This window comes from Callospermophilus lateralis, unplaced genomic scaffold (assembly GCF_048772815.1).
Source record: "Callospermophilus lateralis isolate mCalLat2 unplaced genomic scaffold, mCalLat2.hap1 Scaffold_578, whole genome shotgun sequence".
Classification (NCBI taxonomy): domain Eukaryota; kingdom Metazoa; phylum Chordata; class Mammalia; order Rodentia; family Sciuridae; genus Callospermophilus; species Callospermophilus lateralis.
This window is the reverse complement of record NW_027514514.1, coordinates 404,377-411,097: the sequence shown is the minus strand read 5'-3', so window position 1 is coordinate 411,097 and position 6,721 is coordinate 404,377. Positions and strand designations below refer to the sequence as shown.

The following is a 6,721-nucleotide window of genomic DNA, read 5'->3' as shown; positions in this document are numbered from 1 at the left end:
GGTTAGCTTACATTAGAAATGAGAAAAAAAGGAAAACAAAGCAAAATTAACCCTTCAAAGTAGTTATTTTGACAGGCTACTTTTAAATTATTGATAAGTGGATTTTGAATTAAAAATATTTTACATCAATAAAGTAAAATAAGCAGAAAACCAATTTTTAATCACAATAAAATTTTATTATTTTAAATGTTTTATGAAGATGCAAAATTCTGTGGAAATAGTATATTAGATTGTGAATCTAAAATAAGGAAAATGATGTAAAATTGTTTTAAAGCAAAGTAGTTCAATGAAATAGAATAAAAGATACAGAAAAATAAATTAGAACTTCTTATATGATAAAAGAGTCATTTTAATTACTTGGAGAATAAACAAGGCTAGATCCTTAACTTATGCCACACAATAATATTAATTCTAGGTAGATAATACATTTAAATGTTAAGATGAGAATTTGTGAATATTCACATAATAATTTAAAAGTTTCCTGAGTCTCTCACACAAGTCATTCATCAAGATGGAGGCAATGGTGACTTGGGCACATATTGCAAATTCTCCAGTTTGTTTGCAGTTACCTTTGCAAAACTGAAGGCAAAAGACAAAGAATCTATATTTTCAAGAATTATAAATGCCAATCATTACTGTTCCTTCCATATAAGTTCTTCTTAAAAATAATTAAGAAAACTATGAACATTCAACAGAAAAAAGTAGACAAAGAATACAATTCACCCAGACAAGGAAATTACCAATAAGCAAGAAAAAAGATTCCACATTCTTTCCTCAGAAATTTCATTCATAATAAAGTATATGAAAATTTAAACAACAACAAAATGGTTTTTTTTTATTAGACTGGTGATTGGGAAATACTAAAGAAGCTAAATTTCTAGTGAGAGTTCTGTTGGAAAATGAGCTGTTTCATACACAGCTGGTAGAAATCTAGTGCAAATAGTCTCACTGTTCTGATTTTGTAGTAATCAGGACAGGCTAAACATATGCTGTATTAGAACCATGCATTTGTCCTCGGACCTAGTTTATTCTTTAGATCTGGTTTTTATAAATGCTGGTGATAAACCCTATCTGATTTATTATATGATGTTTTTGTGTGGCCACACAATGGCTATGATTGTAGGTTATCTTTGATCTACCTTAAGAAAAATAACAGAACAGCTAGTGTAATAACTTGCAAATAATCAGGCTAAGTTGCAGACTTATCTAAAGAACATGTAACCAAAATAGGGAAATTTTGCTACTACCAGTTGCCAGTAAATGTATTGTAAAATTACTGTTTTTATTTTGTAGGTGATTCTGATATCATTAGAAGCATGCCAAAACAGACTGGTGAAAAGTAAAACATGGAAAAATTTTCTTTGATAAAGCTTGGCAGAACTTGTTAAAAGAAAAGAAAAGAAAAGAAAAAGAAAGAAAAGAATAGAAATCTAAATTACCACTCTTTTTCTGAAGAGAAAACCAGGACAAAGAATATTAAGCAACATACCATAAGTGACAGATAAGAAGTAATAGAAATCAGATTTTACTACAGAGATTGCTACCAGATGATCTATTATCTTTACTTTTTAAAAATGGAATTTAGGGATATATTATTTAGAATCTAAATCAAAGGCTTAAGCCATAATAGAGAATTAATGTAAAACTGCTGATTTTAGGAAAAATTTTGAACCAGGGTCTCGAATGCCTTATTGCTTTCTATGGTTTCTGCTTTCTCTCCATAATATATTTAGCTACCCACCATATCTAAATAGATATGTCTAAACAGATATCTACATAATTTACATGTAAATTCATTCTGTAAAGAGCTTCAAGTATTTCACTTATCCACAACATGAAAAATACAGCTACTGAGAATGACTAAATCTGCATTTACTGTTTTTTTTTTTTTAGAAGAATCAACCATTATTAGCCCTACTTGGACTGGTGCTAATTCTGTTACTGTTGGTCAAAAACAAGAGATGGCAGGAAAGATTGATTGGCTGGGATTCGGTCATGTACATTTAGTTCCTTCAAACATATGTAATCTAAGGAAGCTGTGCCATTATTAATAGTTAATATACTGTAGAATATGTTGAGGAGGATTGGTATTTATTTATTTATTTTTGTAGTGCAAGGGTTGCCACTTTTTAATTTTTATTTTGAGATGGGGTCTCCCTAAACTGCCAACGTTTTCCTTCAACTAGAGATCCTCCTGTATCAGCCTCTTGAATGTCTAGGATTACAAGACATTATGCCTGACAGGAATTGGTTTTTAAGTGAGATTATTCAATGTGAGGCAATCCAAGGAAAGCATGCAGACATAATCAGGTTTCTGAATTTCAGAATTAAGGACCAGGTGCTGAACTATGCTGAATTCAATGATTCTACAATGTAAGTGCTTTTGAAAGCCAAGCTCTCTAGCCAACAACTCTGCCTTATATTGTATTTTTCTTTCAAGCTTCAATAAAGTCATGCTTCAATGTCAGATTTGTTTAAGCAAGAGACATAAAGCTTTAACTGGGCAAAAGAAATAAGTGAATTGTTTTAAAGTAGTTAAGAATATGGCATTTCATTTTTTACTCATCTTAATAGGAAGTAGTTTTTTTAATTTAAAAATTTATTTAAATTCTGTTTGTTTTGTTTTTTGCTACTGATATCTGTCTTCTTAAAAAAAACCCCACTGCATTAGTTCTTTGCAAATATCTTGTCTATATTTTCTAAATAGTGCATACAATATGGAGAAAATACAACTGAATCTTGTGGAAATGTGGATCTGAAATAGAATGATTAGGCTATCAAAGAATAAAAAAGTAATTTTATCATATATAGCTGTTTCACACAGAATATTGTATGAAACCTCCATTTAACTTACCCAAATTTAATAGATTCGAAATTTGGACTAAATTACTGTACAGTCTTTGCATCGAGCCACATCTTTAGAAACGTTATGTTCAGATTTATACCAAGGAAGAATGATGATAAAATCAATTCCAAAAAAAATAGGTAATCATGATAATGGTTCAGCATATTTCCATTCAAAAGTACTGTCCCAGAATTGCAGACCCTGAAAGCAAATCTTTAGTACCAAACATATGGTATTATACTGAGGCACTGGAACAAGTTCCATGAGACTTATATTCTGACTCTTCTCTTTAGAAAAAGGCATGTGTCTTTGGACAAATGAACTTGGGCTTCCTCTTCTCTGTGGTATCATTCTGGAGACTAATGTCTGCCACATAATAGCCTGAATAGGTAGTAGTTATGGTGATTATTAAACTTTTTCCGGGTCAGTCCTTTTGCTTCATTCTTTCATTCATCTACTCAGCTATTTATTAATATCTACTCCTGACATTGGATAATGAACATTTCTGGTGATAAACAAAGAAAATTTGATTAATGTTCTTTTCCTATTATTGTTTAGTTCTTTGAAACAGTTCAGTGAATTTATTGCCAGTGTTCCTCAGAAAAGTACACTATGATATCCGGCACAAATTCTTTCATCTGGTTCCCAACTACTTCTGTGGTACAGTGTATCAGAATGATTGTCAAAATTATACTTTGATGGGGAAGGAGAGGGGTAGAAGCTGTTGTTTAGGTAACTGGGGGGTCTGTGGGAGGAAAGTGGTGAAGGGTATCAGTCCGTCAGAAATGTAGACCTAAGATTCCGTCACCTGTAGCTGCTTCTCCATTTTCATGTACAACACACAGTCTGATCTTCTGAGCTTTTATTTATTATATAAATAATATATATAATATAGTTAAAATATTTTTACACCTTTATGACTTACAAATAACAGTGTGATGATACATGTATATGAGGTATAAGGATCAAATAAGAGTAATGAAAATTTTCATCTCATTAAATATTAATTATTTCTGTGGGTTGCAAACATTCTTATTGTTCTAGTTATTTTAAAGTCTATCAAAAATTGCTGTAACCAATCATTACCCTCCTTGGCTATAGAAAACCAGATATAATTACTTTTCTTTGAACTTTAGTGACTCTTATCTAATGTCTTCCCCCTCCTTCTCACTCTATTCCACTCTATCATTCTATGAGAGACATTTTATTTTTTTTAAGTGGGTTTAAACTCATGGTGTTTTTCTTGTCTAGCTTATTTTATTTAACACAATGACCTCCAGTTCCATCCATGTTGCTATAAATGACAGGATTCAGCCTTTCTATGACTGAAAACATTCCATTGCATTTATTTGCCCCATGTGTCTTCTCCATTCATCTACTGATATATACCCTGATTGATTCTGGATCTTGACTATTGTAACTAGAACTACAAAGAATGTTTGGAATACAGGTATTTCTGATCTGATAATTTAGTTTTCTTTTTTAACATTCTTACTATGGAGATACCAATATTTTTATTTTCTGAATATGGTATTTATCTTAATCACTTTTACTACTGTGCATTTATTTTGAGGATGGAAGTTGGAGCAAATTACTCATTGATTTGTACTAAAATATCTTGTGACAGGGTCCTGACCTTTGCGACCATCTAGAAATGGACTTTTAAACACAATTAATTTTTTAAAAACTAAAATTATAATTTTAAGAATTTCTAGTTAATAGAACACACTTTTTTTTAGACCAAAGTATTGTATAGGTATTTGGATTTTTTTTTAAAGTACAGTACTTGTCTGGACTTAAAGGCTTGGGTTAGTTGAAGCAAAATGCCTTATCATAATAAATGTTGCTTAAGAGTTACTAAATTTTTACCAATTAGTAATTTTTTTTCAAAATATAATGCCAGATTCTTTATATAAACAGGAAAGTTTATTTGTTATTAAAGGACCCAAAACACATCAAAATGGTATAAGGATTTTATTAAACCGAAAACATCTGAACAAACAGAAGCCACAGGAAGAAACTTTATCTCAATTTCCCTTTCCTGACATCCAAAACCACCCAAACTTACAGCTTCCATAAATCCACCACTGAGGGAGGTTCCTGTTCAACTTTTAGACTGATCTCTATTACTGGATGTGAATAATCAGCTGCTATAGTTCATCCATTTGAGGAGTTCCTGGCCAGGAAGAAGGCTGCCAATCAGCACTGGTATGAAAAATTGTGTAAATGAGCACAGCAGCCCTTCCAGACTTTCCCCCTGAAGCCCTTAACACCCTTTCCTTTGTTAAGTGGGTAGACAAGCACTTGCACCTGGCTGTTTGGGAAGCCACTCCTCACAGAGTACTGCACCTGTGTGAATTAAACTTTTATCCTGTATGACTGCTAATTTTGGTACCTTGACAGAGTCACCAGGTCAAACATAATTCTGAGTGTTTCTGTGGAGGTGTCTGAGATGAGCTTAACATTTTAGTTAATTGATTGAGTAGAACAGATTGCTCTCCATAATGTGAGGAGGCCTCTTGCAATCAGTTGGAGGCCTGAATGGAAAGAACTAATCCTGCCTGAAATATTAATTTTTCTGCTTGGCTGCCTTTACACTGAAACAACAGTATCTTCAGGCCTTCGGACTAGAACTACATTATTGACTTTCCTGGTTCTCAGATTTTCAGACTGAGCTCTCTTTTGACTGCCCTGAGTTTCTAGCTGGTCTATTGACAATCTTGAGACTCGTCAGTATTCATGATTGTGTGAGCTAACTCCTTATAATAACTCTCTTTACCCATAAAAGTGCACACTGATTCTCTGAAGAACTCTGATAAATCCTGCTAATCTATCTATTTATTGTCAATCAAATTGTGGACCCTGACCACCCAGAAGTGATTTAGCAGGGAAATATTTTCCCTCCAAATGTTTTGAGAACAAGGAAAGTTCTCAAAGTATGGTCAGGACTTCCTGCTTATTCTGGAGGCTGCAGATGAAATCTAGGGAACTCTGATCAAACTGAAAAAGCTAAGCTTTCCCACAGGTCATTCTGCTGGGTCTCTGCTCAGAATCTGGTGGAGCAAGGTAAAAACAATCTTTACTTGCCCTTTACAAAAGAGGAATTTCCAAAATTTAGATTTACAATTTTTTTATTGTTATTGTTTAGAACAAGTTCTTTGACTGTTCTGACTTGGTTTGATTAGTACTTCAGAGGCTTCCAAGAGATAGCCACTGTATCCATTTGTCTCTCTCTTGTGCTATTGTTCTGTCTTAAGTGTACTTTGTTATAAAAAATGAGAATCAAAGGGTAAAACACAGTCAAAGGTACTATATGTATATTGCTTTAGTTGGCCTCACAGACACATTATCTAGAGGGAAAATACAGACCTATCCCATCAGTAGCCCCCAAACCTCTTTCTTGAGATGAAATTGAAGAACTGGTTTAATTATAGATTTACTTTTATAACAGGGTGTTCTTATCCTCACCTTTTCACCCCACACTACTTCAGTCTTTTCAGTGAAGAAATAAAGGACATTGGATTCAGGAGGAAGTCAAATCTATTAATTTGTGCAAAAAGTATGAACCATAAACTCTTTCATGATCCCTCACTACTCCATGGTCTTTGCCATGGCCCTTACTTCAATCCAGCTCTCATTCCTCTTCAGTGATGGAGATCCCCAGTCTATTCCACTTGATTGCCTTACATCTATAGAAGTGTGCTCAAAGCTGAAAAAATTATTCTCTCAGACACTTCCTTAGACTTAACCCTCTTCTTCAATATCCCTTGCAAATGAAATTTTTAGGGAAACACAATCTGCTGGCTGATTCATGGATCAACTTGTTTGGACCAAGAAACACAAAGATTGCTGCTAAAACATTATTTCTTAGTGTTG

The 6,721-nt window shown here is 33.2% G+C and overlaps 1 non-coding gene across 1 annotated transcript; it reads left to right on the top strand.

Annotated features, from left to right (window-relative positions):
• Positions 1 to 933: 933 nt before the first annotated feature.
• On the top strand, positions 934 to 1,066 carry LOC143640717 (small nucleolar RNA SNORA72). Its single transcript, XR_013155088.1, has one exon. It is a non-coding gene; the product is annotated as a small nucleolar RNA SNORA72 (small nucleolar RNA).
• The last annotated feature ends 5,655 nt before the right edge of the window (positions 1,067 to 6,721 follow it).